Raw genomic sequence first — 11469 nt, forward strand, 5'->3', positions numbered from 1 at the left:
GGGGCGAACGGGAACAGGGACACAGGCAAGGCTCTGCAGCATCAGAGCTGAGAAGGGAACAGACTGTATCGGCATATAGAGATAAGCCCGACTGGTGTGAAGGGCTTCGGAATATGTAATCTTATAGGTGTAAAAAATTGTACAGACTATACCACCCTGTGACATCATCAACGAAGTGCCCATTTGTGCCTGGGTAGGGGCCCTGCTCTGGGAGGGAGGATGCAGCAAGGACTCAGGATCGGTGGCCGGGGTCGCTGTGCATAGGAGATGGGGAGGTTATGTGAGGAGGGGGGTAATGAGTGGGAGAGGGAGGTCAAGTGTTAAAATAATAATATTTGGGGGAAAAAATGTATAATAAAGTGAAACTGAACAGAAATAAAACTGGAGTGGAGGCTCTAAAGCAACAAGGCTTGGGTAGGGATTCGGGGGTTAAAGGTCTGGGATCCCCCACAGCTCCAAATCCCCAAACCTCTCCTCCCTCCCACTGACCCACCCACCCCACTTCCTGGGTGCCCTTCCTCCACACTCCCCTCCGCTTCTTCCCATTACTCTCAGCCAGCACCACCTCCCGGCAACTTGAGAACTTCTTGTATTTTCTCCTCGTCTCTCACAGCCTCCTACCTCCCTGCTGCTTCTTAGCTCTAACCCTGCACACACCTGCCCCATGTCCTGGCATATCTACTACCCCCCGTCTCCGTCCCTCCCACGGCTCGCTTATCCCTTCACCCATGGGATCCTGAACGGCAACATTACACGCTCTCCTAAAAGAACTCATCTGACTGTCACACAAGCCAGGCATGAGTCACACACCTATTTACTCAATTTAGAATTCTACAGGCAGCATATTTTCCTCTTAAAATGAGGAAAAGGCATGAAAGCTACAGTGATTAATGTAGTTATGAATGTAGCCAATAAGGATACATTCAATGCAATTTTAAAATGACTGACAGCACCAAAAAGGCACATGTCCAAAAATGATACTAGTGGGTGGGAGGTAAGGCAAAAAAAGGGGGGGGGGCAAGGAAACTTATCAAAACTTTTATGACGAATAAAGGTATAAAGTTATTACTGCTCAGGTTCTTCAGAGACCCCACAGCTTCTAATAACCCAGGGGACAGGACTCCTTACCCAGCGAGGTCACCGTCTCATAGTTCTCCTGCATGACATCCCTGTAGAGGGCTCTCTGAGTGGGGTCCAGCAGAGTCCATTCCTCCTTGGTGAAATACACAGCCACCTCCTCGAAGGTCACCGGCCTCTGAAAGAGCAAGAGTCCAACACTCAGTACCTGCTGCCCCACTCACAACCCCACTATTCACGGAACAGCAGCACCAGGTAAATGGAAGCCCCGGGAGGCCCATGTTAACAGAGTCTCACTCCACCTTGCCTAGAACAGACAGGCGGCATCAGAGGGTAGAAAGAGAGAACCTTTGTCTCTCACAGCTGACAGATGGAGGCAGGGTCTTCACATTTATCACATACCTACTAGCAGAGTTTGATATAGGAGATGGGGCTGTCTCTGGACACTACTAATGGCTCCCTGGTAGGAAACACTCTCCAAATAAAATATAAGGAAGAAAAGGGAAGTCAGTAGTAAAGAATATTAGTTAGAACAGGGGTAGGCAACCTATGGCATGGGTGCTGAAGGCAGCACACAAGCTGATTTTCAGTGCCACTCACAATGCCCGGGTCCTGGCCACCAGTCCGGGGGGCTCTGCATTTTAATTTAATTTTAAATGAAGTTTCTTAAACATTTTAAAAGCCTTATTTACTTTACATACAACAATAGTTTAGTTATATATTATAGATCTTCTAAAAATGTTAAAATGTATTACTGGCCCACTCAAAACCTTAAATTAGAGTGAATAAATGAAGACTTCTGAAAGGTTGCTCAGCCCTGAGTTAGAAGGTCAGAATTGTAGAAAATTGGTAAGGGAAGCTATCAGAAATCAATGACCAATCAATGAAAATAAGAAGGAAGTTTTGAAAAGTATATTAATCCTAACAATGGTAGTGATAAATTACTAGACGGAAATGGCAGAATTATCAAAAATAATGCAGAAGAGGTAAAAGTGTTCAATAAGTGTTCTCTCCTGGATTTGGAGAAAAACAGATGCTGTACTGTACAGAAGCAAGAAGCCTGCTAAACAACCAGTGGGGCCCCTTGACGATGAAAATACAAAACGAGCGCTTAAAGATGATAAAGTCATTGCGGAGAAACTAAATGGATTCTTTGCTTCAGTCTTCACGGCTGAGGATGTTAGGGAGATTCCCAAACCTGAGCTGGCTTTTGTAGGTGACAAATCTGAGGAACTGTCACAGATTGAAGTGTCACTAGAGGAGGTTTTGGAATTAATTGATAAACTCAACATTAACAAGTCACCGGGACCAGATGGCATTCACCCAAGAGTTCTGAAAGAACTCAAATGTGAAGTTGCGGAACTATTAACTAAGGTTTGTAACCTGTCCTTTAAATCGGCTTCGGTACCCAATGACTGGAAGTTAGCTAATGTAACGCCAATATTTAAAAAGGGCTCGAGGGGTGATCCCGGCAATTACAGACCGGTAAGTCTAACGTCGGTACCGGGCAAATTAGTTGAAACAATAGTAAAGAATAAAATTGTCAGACACATAGAAAAACATAAACTCTTGAGCAATAGTCAACATGGTTTCTGTAAAGGGAAATCGTGTCTTACTAATCTATTAGAGTTCTTTGAAGGGGTCAACAAACATGTGGACAAGGGGGATCCGGTGGACATAGTGTACTTAGATTTCCAGAAAGCCTTTGACAAGGTCCCTCACCAAAGGCTCTTACGTAAATTAAGCTGTCATGGGATAAAAGGGAAGGTCCTTTCATGGATTGAGAACTGGTTAAAGGACAGGGAACAAAGGGTAGGAATTAATGGTAAATTCTCAGAATGGAGAGGGGTAACTAGTGGTGTTCCCCAAGGGTCAGTCCTAGGACCAATCCTATTCAATTTATTCATAAATGATCTGGAGAAAGGGGTAAACAGTGAGGTGGCAAAGTTTGCAGATGATACTAAACTACTCAAGATAGTTAAGACCAAAGCAGATTGTGAAGAACTTCAAAAAGATATCACAAAACTAAGTGATTGGGCAACAAAATGGCAAATGAAATTTAATGTGGATAAATGTAAAGTAATGCACATTGGAAAAAATAACCCCAACTATACATACAACATGATGGGGGCTAATTTAGCTACAACGAGTCAGGAAAAAGATCTAGGTGTCATCATGGATAGTTCTCTAAAGATGTCCACGCAGTGTGCAGAGGCGGTCAAAAAAGCAAACAGGATGTTAGGAATCATTAAAAAGCGGATAGAGAATAAGACTGAGAATATATTATTGCCCTTATATAAATCCATGGTACGCCCACATCTCAAATACTGTGTACAGATGTGGTCTCCTCACCTCAAAAAAGATATTCTAGCACTAGAAAAGATTCAGAAAAGAGCAACTAAAATGATTAGGGGTTTAGAGAGGGTCCCATATGAGGAAAGATTAAAGAGGCTAGGACTCTTCAGTTTGGAAAAGAGAAGACTAAGGGGGGACATGATAGAGGTATATAAAATCATGAGTGATGTTGAGAAAGTGGATAAGGAAAAGTTATTTACTTATTCCCATAATACAAGAACTAGGGGTCACCAAATGAAATTAATAGGCAGCAGGTTTAAAACAAATAAAAGGAAGTTCTTCTTCACGCAGCGCACAGTCAACTTGTGGAACTCCTTACCTGAGGAGGTTGTGAAGGCTAGGACTATAACAATGTTTAAAAGGGGACTGGATAAATTCATGGTGGCTAAGTCCATAAATGGCTATTAGCCAGGATGGGTAAGAATGGTGTCCCTAGCCTCTGTTCGTCAGAGGATGGAGATGGATGGCAGGAGAGAGATCACTAGATCATTGCCTGTAAGGTTCACTCCCTCTGGGGCACCTGGCATTGGCCACTGTCGGTAGACAGATACTGGGCTAGATGGACCTTTGGTCTGACCCGGTACGGCCTTTCTTATATTCTTATGTACTCGTATCATAAGATGTTGACGACGACATTCCTTCCATTCCAACAAGAACTCACAAGGACATTAAACAGCAGCTATTACAGTTAGACATGTTTAAATAAGCAGGTCCAGATAACTTGTATCCAAGAGTTTTTAAAGACCTGGTGGAGGAGCGTGGTGGACTATTAATGTTGATTGTAATTAGGACTTGGAACACTGGGGAAATTCCAGAAGACTGGAATTAAGCTAATGCTGTGCCAATACTAAAAAGTGTAAAAGAGATGACCCAGCTAATTACAAGAGTGTCAGTCTGATATCAATACTGAGCAAAATAATGGAGCAGTCGATACTGGATTTCGTTAATAAAGAATTAAAGGAAGGTAATATAATTAGTACCTATTAAAAAATGGTTACTTACCTTTGTAACTGTTGTTCTTCGAGATGTGTTGCTCATATCCATTCCAGTTAGGTGTGTGCGCGCTGCGTGCACTTTCGTCGGAAGACTTTTACCCTAGCAACCCCAGTGGGTCGGCTGAGCGCCCCCTGGAGTGGCGCCATAACGGCACCGCATATATACCTCAGCCGACCCACCCGACCCTCAGTTCCTTCTTGCCGGCTACTCCGACAGTGGGGAAGGAGGGTGGGTGTGGAATGGATATGAGCAACACATCTCGAAGAACAACAGTTACAAAGGTAAGTAACCGTTTTTTCTTCTTCGAGTGATTGCTCATATCCATTCCAGTTAGGTGATTCCCAAGCCTTACCTAGGCGGTGGGGTCGGAGTGAGACGTGGCGGTATGCAGGACCGCGGAGCCGAAGGCTGCATCAGCTCTCGACTGTTGGACCAGGGCATAGTGTGAGGTGAAAGTATGGACGGACGACCAGGTCGCCGCTCGGCATATCTCTTGTATAGGCACTTGCGCCAGAAAGGCAGCGGAGGATGCCTGGGCCCTGGTAGAGTGGGCGGTGAGATGGCCCAAAGGGACATTAGCCAAAGTATAGCATGTGCGAATGCACTCTGTGAGCCACGAGGAGATCCGCTGCGACGAGACAGGAAGACCTCGCATCCGGTCAGCAATTGCCACAAATAGTTGCGGGGATTTGCGGAACGGTCTTGTCCGATCAATATAGAAAGCCAACGCTCTGCGAACATCGAGGGAGTGGAGTCGTTGCTCTCGCGGAGATGCGTGAGGCTTCGGAAAGAAAACTGGCAGGAAGATATCCTGGTTAATGTGGAACGCGGACACGACCTTTGGGAGAAACGCCGGATGTGGACGTAGCTGCACCTTGTCCTTATGAAAAACGGTGTACGGCGGGTCCACCATGAGTGCTTTGAGCTCAGAGACCCGCCTGGCGGATGTGATAGCCACGAGAAAAAACGTCTTCCATGAGAGGTACAGCAAGGAGCAGGTGGCCAGTGGCTCAAAGGGCGGAGACATGAGCATGTGGAGGACCAGATTGAGGTCCCAGGTGGGAGTTGGATGACGCACCTGGGGGTAGAGACGATCAAGGCCCCTTCTGAAGCGAGTAGTCAACGGGTGAGAGAACAGCGTATATCCCCCCTCACCGGGGTGGAAAGCGGAGATGGCCGCTAAGTGCACTTTGATGGAGGACAGTGCAAGACCTTGTTGTTTCAGCGACCAGAGATAGTCAAGGACCATCGGAAGCGGGAGTTCCGAAGGAATAGCGTCACGCGCTTGAGCCCAGCAAGCGAAGCGCTTCCACTTGGCCAGGTATGTAGACCGAGTGGAAGGCTTTCTGCTGCTCAATAAAACGTGCTGTACGGGAGCAGAGCAGCGCAACTCCATCTGGTCTAGCCACTGAGGAGCCACGCCGTGAGGTGGAGGGCTGGCAGGTCCGGGTGACGGAGAGTGCCGTGATCTTGTGTTATGAGATCTGGGTGAAGCGGCAGAGGAATTGGGCTGGCTACCGATAGACGGAGCAGCGTGGTGAACCAGTGTTGTCTGGGCCACGCTGGCGCAATTAAGATGAGACGTGCCTTGTCCCGTTGGAGCTTCAGCAGGACCTTGTGTATGAGGGGAAAGGGAGGAAAGGCGTAGAACAGGTGACGAGTCCATGGAAGGAGAAACCCGTCCGACAGAGAGCCCGGTGCCAGGCCTTGAAAGGAACAAAACTCCTGGCATTTGCGGTTCAATCGGGACGCAAACAAGTCTACACGGGGAAATCCCCACCGTTGGAAAATGGCATGAGCGATGTCCGCTCTCAGTGACCACTCGTGGCAGAGAAAGGACCTGCTCAGGCGATCCGCGATGGTGTTCTTGACGCCGGGAAGGAACGACGCTACCAGGTGTATTGAGTGGGCTATGCAGAATTCCCACAGTAGCATCGCCTCATGGCAGAGAGGGGAAGAGCGGGTCCCGCCTTGCTTGTTGATATAGTACATTGCCGTTGTGTTGTCCGTAAAGACTGAGACACAACGGCCGTGGAGGCGAGATCGGAACGCCTGGCATGCTAGGCGTACTGCCCTGAGCTCCCTGACGTTGATGTGCATATTCAATTCCTGCAGCGACCAAAGGCCTTGAGTCCGAAGATCGCCGAGATGGGCTCCCCATCCGAGGGACGAGGCGTCCGTTGTCAGGGATAGGGAAGGTTGAGGAGCCTGGAATGGGACCCCCGCACATACGTGGGAAGGGGTCAGCCACCAATCCAGGGATTGAAGGACACCCGCTGGAATGGTGAGTAGGGTATCCAGAGGGTCCCTGTGTGGGCGGTATCTGGAATGAAGCCACAGCTGAAGCGGGCGGAGGCGGAGCCTGGCAAACGGAGTGACGTGTGTGCAAGCCGCCATATGACCGAGGAGGCGGAGACAAGCACGGGCCGAGGTCATCCGAGAGGCCTGTAGGTCGCGGATTAGCTGTGTAAGGGCCTGGAACCTGAGCTGCGGAAGGAAGGCTCTGGCTAGAGAGGAGTCCAGGGTCGCGCCAATAAAATCCAACCTCTGAGTTGGAACTAAGGTAGACTTTTCTATGTTGAGAACTAGGCCCAGGCTCGTGAATAAGTGTCTGATCTCTGCGACCTGGTGCTGGACCGTGGCCTGCGAGTCCCCCCTGATAAGCCAGTCGTCCAGGTAGGGAAAAACGGAGATGCCGCGTCGACGGAGGTGGGCGGCGACAACGGCCATGCACTTCGTGAACACCCTTGGGGCCGTGGAGAGGCCGAAGGGGAGGACCGCAAACTGGAAGTGTAGGTGAGCGATTGTGAAGCGGAGAAAGCGTCTGTGCGGTGGGAAGATGGCGATATGAAAATAAGCGTCCTTCATATCGAGGGCGGCATACCAGTCTCCCGGATCCAAAGTAGGGATAATGATCCCGAGGGATACCATGCGGAACTTCAACTTCAGCATGTAGGCGTTGAGGTCTCGCAGGTCGAGGATGGGTCGAAGGCCTCCTTTGGCCTTGGGAATCAAACAATAACGGGAATAAAACCCCTTGCCCCATTCTGCGTCCGGAACCCTCTCGACCGCTCCGATGGCTAGGAGCGAGTGCACCTCTTGTAAGAGGAGTTGCTCGTGAGAGGGGTCCCTGAAGAGGGACCGGGAAGGAGGGTGGGAAGGTGGAGGTGAAACGAATTGGAGTTGGTAACCATGCTCCACCGTGCGCAGGACCCAGGCATCGGTGGTCAGCCGAGCCCACGCTGGGAGGAAATAGGAGAGGCGGTTGGAAAAGGGTAGGGAGGGATCTGGAGAGAGATCCGATATGCCGTCCCCGGGCGCATCTTCAAAAGGATGGTTTAGGGCCCGATGGCTTAGAAGGGGTTCGCCCTTGGGACGGTTGGTTGCCAGGCCATCGCCCACGGCCCCCGCGACCCCGCCGCCGACCAGAGTCTTGCCTGTAGCGAGGCATATAGTAAGGGCGGTTAAACTGGGGACGGAACGGACGCCTCTGGGTAGCCGGGGTATGCATCCCCAAAGTACGGATGATAACCCTGTTGTCCTTTAGATTTTGAAGCTTGGAGTCCGTCTTTTCTGAGAAGAGCTCCTTCGAATCAAAAGGAAGGTCCTGAATGGTGTATTGAACCTCAGGAGGAAGCGTCGAACTCTGGAGCCAAGAGATCCGGCGCATGGTAACACCGGAGGCTACAGTACGTGCTGCAGAGTCAGCCGCATCCAAGGAGGCCCGTAATGAGGTGCGTGCTACCTTTTTACCTTCCTCCACGAAGGCTGCAAACTCCTGTCGGGAATCCTGAGGCAGGAGCTCTTTGTATCTCTCTACCTCAGCCCAAGTGTCATGGCCGTAACGGCTTAGCAAGGCCTGCTGGTTAGCCACACGGATCTGAAGGGCACCGGCAGAGTAAACCTTGCGACCAAGCAAGTCCATGCGCTTGGCCTCCTTCGACTTAGGAGCCAGGCCTTGCTGGCCGTGCCGCTCCTTGTCGTTCACAGATTGCACCACCAAGGACGAGGGGGCAGGGTGCACATACAAATGTTCGTATCCCCGGGAAGGGACCATGTATCTGCGTTCCACCCCTCGGGCTGTGGGCGCAATAGACGATGGAGTCTGCCATAAGGTATCAGCGTTCGCCTGGATAGTCCTTATGAAGGGGAGAGCTATGCGGGTTGGAGCGTCCGCGGACAAAATGGTCACTATCGGATCACTGACTTCCGATACCTCCTCAGCCTGCAGATCCATTCGCAGTGCCACCCTGCGGAGGAGCTCCTGGTGCGCCCGTAAGTCAATTGGCGGGGGACCTGCTGATGACGAGCCTGCCACCGTCTCATCCGGGGGAGAGGAGGAGGAGGAATTGCTGGGCAGGATGGCGTCTTGGTCAGCCTCCGGCCCCTGTGAAGGTTCTTGCCCCAGGGGTTCCTGGACAGGCTGGTTCCCGTCCTCCGCACCGGATGGCACCTCAGTGTCAAGTGGGGGGCAGCTTATAGTAGCCTCCGGGATGCGTGACTCGTGCGGTACGGTATGCATAGGAGGCACAGTAGAACCTTGGCTTTGGTGGTAGGCCCAAGGGGTCCAATAACCCCACTGGTTTGGGTACTGGTCCACGGGATGGGATTGTCGAAAAACTCCCGAAGGGGCCTGAGAGTCATGGTCATCGACATAGTAGCTATCGGCGTGTGAAGAGGCCGAGGCGTGTCGAGAGAGCCAAGGTGGAGCAGATAAGCCTTGTGCAGAAGTGCCCACGGATCTCATTTCCCGCCTTTGTGGTGAACGGTGCCGGGAGGCATCCCTATACCGAGAGCAGGAGCGAGAATGGGACCTGCGACCGGCGCGGTGCCGGGAGGTCGACCGGGATCTCCGTATTCGGTGCCGGGAGCGACTCCGCGAGTGGAGGCGGCCATATCGGTACCGAGAGCTTGCTCGGTGCCGGGAGTGACGACTCGGAGATCGAGAGAATGATCGGTGCCGCGAGTCTGACCGGCCCCGCGTGGTTGAGCGGTGCCGGGACTGCGAGCGGCGGTGCGATCGGTGCCCAGATCCGGATTGGGAGCAGCGTCGAGAGCGGGAGCGGGATCGGTGCCGGTGAGAGACGGTGCCGGCAGGTGGCCTAAACATGGACGGCTTGCCCATGGAGCGGGGCGCCCGCACCAGCAGCGCCGGGGGCGGTGGCACAGCCGGTTCTGTCATAGCGATGAGGTCCCGTGCCGCCTCGAAGGTCTCCGGAGTCGATGGCAGTGGTATCTCTACCGCGGCCGGAGCCGGGGAGGTTACAGGTGCCGGGCTCGACGGCCTCTCAGGGGCCGGAGTCGCCGGTGCCGGCAGAAGCATCTGCGGCAGAGGAACCGGTGCCGCGGCAGGTTTCGGTGCCGGGCGGTCCGGACGGGGCGCACTCTGGTGCTTCTTGGCCGGCGGTGCCGTGGAGGCAGCGGCCTTTCCCTTCTTCGCCTTTGGCGAGAGAGAGCGTCTTTGGCCCGTTTTCGGTGCCGATGTCGCTTTAGGTGGCACAGCAGAGTGACCCGGCGCCGTGGCGGTGCTGCGAGAGTCTGTCGGAACAGCGGGCGGTGCTGCGGCCGGAGGGGTTAAGGCTGCCTCCATTAGGAGCTGTTTAAGCCTAATGTCTCTTTCCCTCTTAGTGCGAGGCTTGAAAGCCTTGCAAATCGGGCACTTAGAAGATAAGTGCGACTCTCCTAAACACTTCAAACAGGAGCTATGAGGATCTCCTGTAGGCATAGGCCTGCGGCAGGCCGAGCACGGCTTGAAACCCGGGGAGCCGGGCATACGCTCCGGTCCCGGGTGCGGGTGGGGCTAACCCCGGAACCCGCTAACTATCTAATACTAAACTGTTTGAAACTATGAAAACAAGAAAACCTAAGCTAATATAAGAACTATGTACAAATTTTAACTGAGAAACTATGAGGAAGCTAGGGAAGCGGAGGTCAGACAAGCTGCTCTCCGCTGTTCCAACGACCGACACGGGCAGTAAGAAGGAACTGAGGGTCGGGTGGGTCGGCTGAGGTATATATGCGGTGCCGTTATGGCGCCACTCCAGGGGGCGCTCAGCCAACCCACTGGGGTTGCTAGGGTAAAAGTCTTCCGACGAAAGTGCACGCGGCGCGCACACACCTAACTGGAATGGATATGAGCAATCACTCGAAGAAGAACAAAGGTTTAGAGAAAATAGATCCTATCAAACTAACTGGATATCCTTATTAGATGAGATCAAAAGTTTGGTTGCAGCTAATATTATTGATGTAATATATCTAGACTTCTGTAAGGCATATGACTTGATTCAGCATAATATTTTGACTAAAAAACTAGAATGATACAAAATAAACACGGCATACATTAAATAGATTAAAAACTGGGATTGTAAATGGGGAACCATGGTCGAGTGGATTTATTTCTAGCGGGTTCCCACAAGGATTGCTTTTTCCCCGTGTGCTATTTAACATTCTTATCAATGACCTAGAACAGAATATAAAATCATCACGGATAAAGTTTGCAGTTACCACAAAGATTGCGGGTGGTGGTAACTAATGAAGTGGCAGTAGATTCAGGCTCCAGCACTGGGAGTCTGGGAAGTTTTCCCAGCCCTGGCTGGAGGGTTATTTCCTGTTCCAGAAAGAGGAGAAGTTCCATTCCCAAATCCCGTGCCTTGAAATTAGGCCTTATCTGACACTACACCCCCATATTCATCATAGTGGTATGGTTATAATATGATTAGGACATAATTATGATGCATTTTGTGCAAGATGCGTCATGTGCTGAATATGATTATCCTATTTGTGTGCATGGATCATGTTTGTATTTGAAGTTATGGATATTGACTCTGTATCTGTATTTCAAATGTGCTTACTCTGGGTAACAACCACAACGAGCCTTTCAGGTACAACAATGAAGAAGCCAGACAGAGCTGATGGCTTATCAACAAAGACAATGGACCGCGGAAGAGCTTAGCCTTCCAGTGATTGTTTCAGCCAGCCTATGAGTCATGGCTACTATGACTCAGGAGGACATGCTAGAACATGTGACCAAACCACATGACA

Source organism: Mauremys mutica, unplaced genomic scaffold, assembly GCF_020497125.1.
Source record: "Mauremys mutica isolate MM-2020 ecotype Southern unplaced genomic scaffold, ASM2049712v1 000363F_np12_subseq_1:178050_obj, whole genome shotgun sequence".
NCBI classification, from domain to species: Eukaryota; Metazoa; Chordata; order Testudines; family Geoemydidae; genus Mauremys; species Mauremys mutica.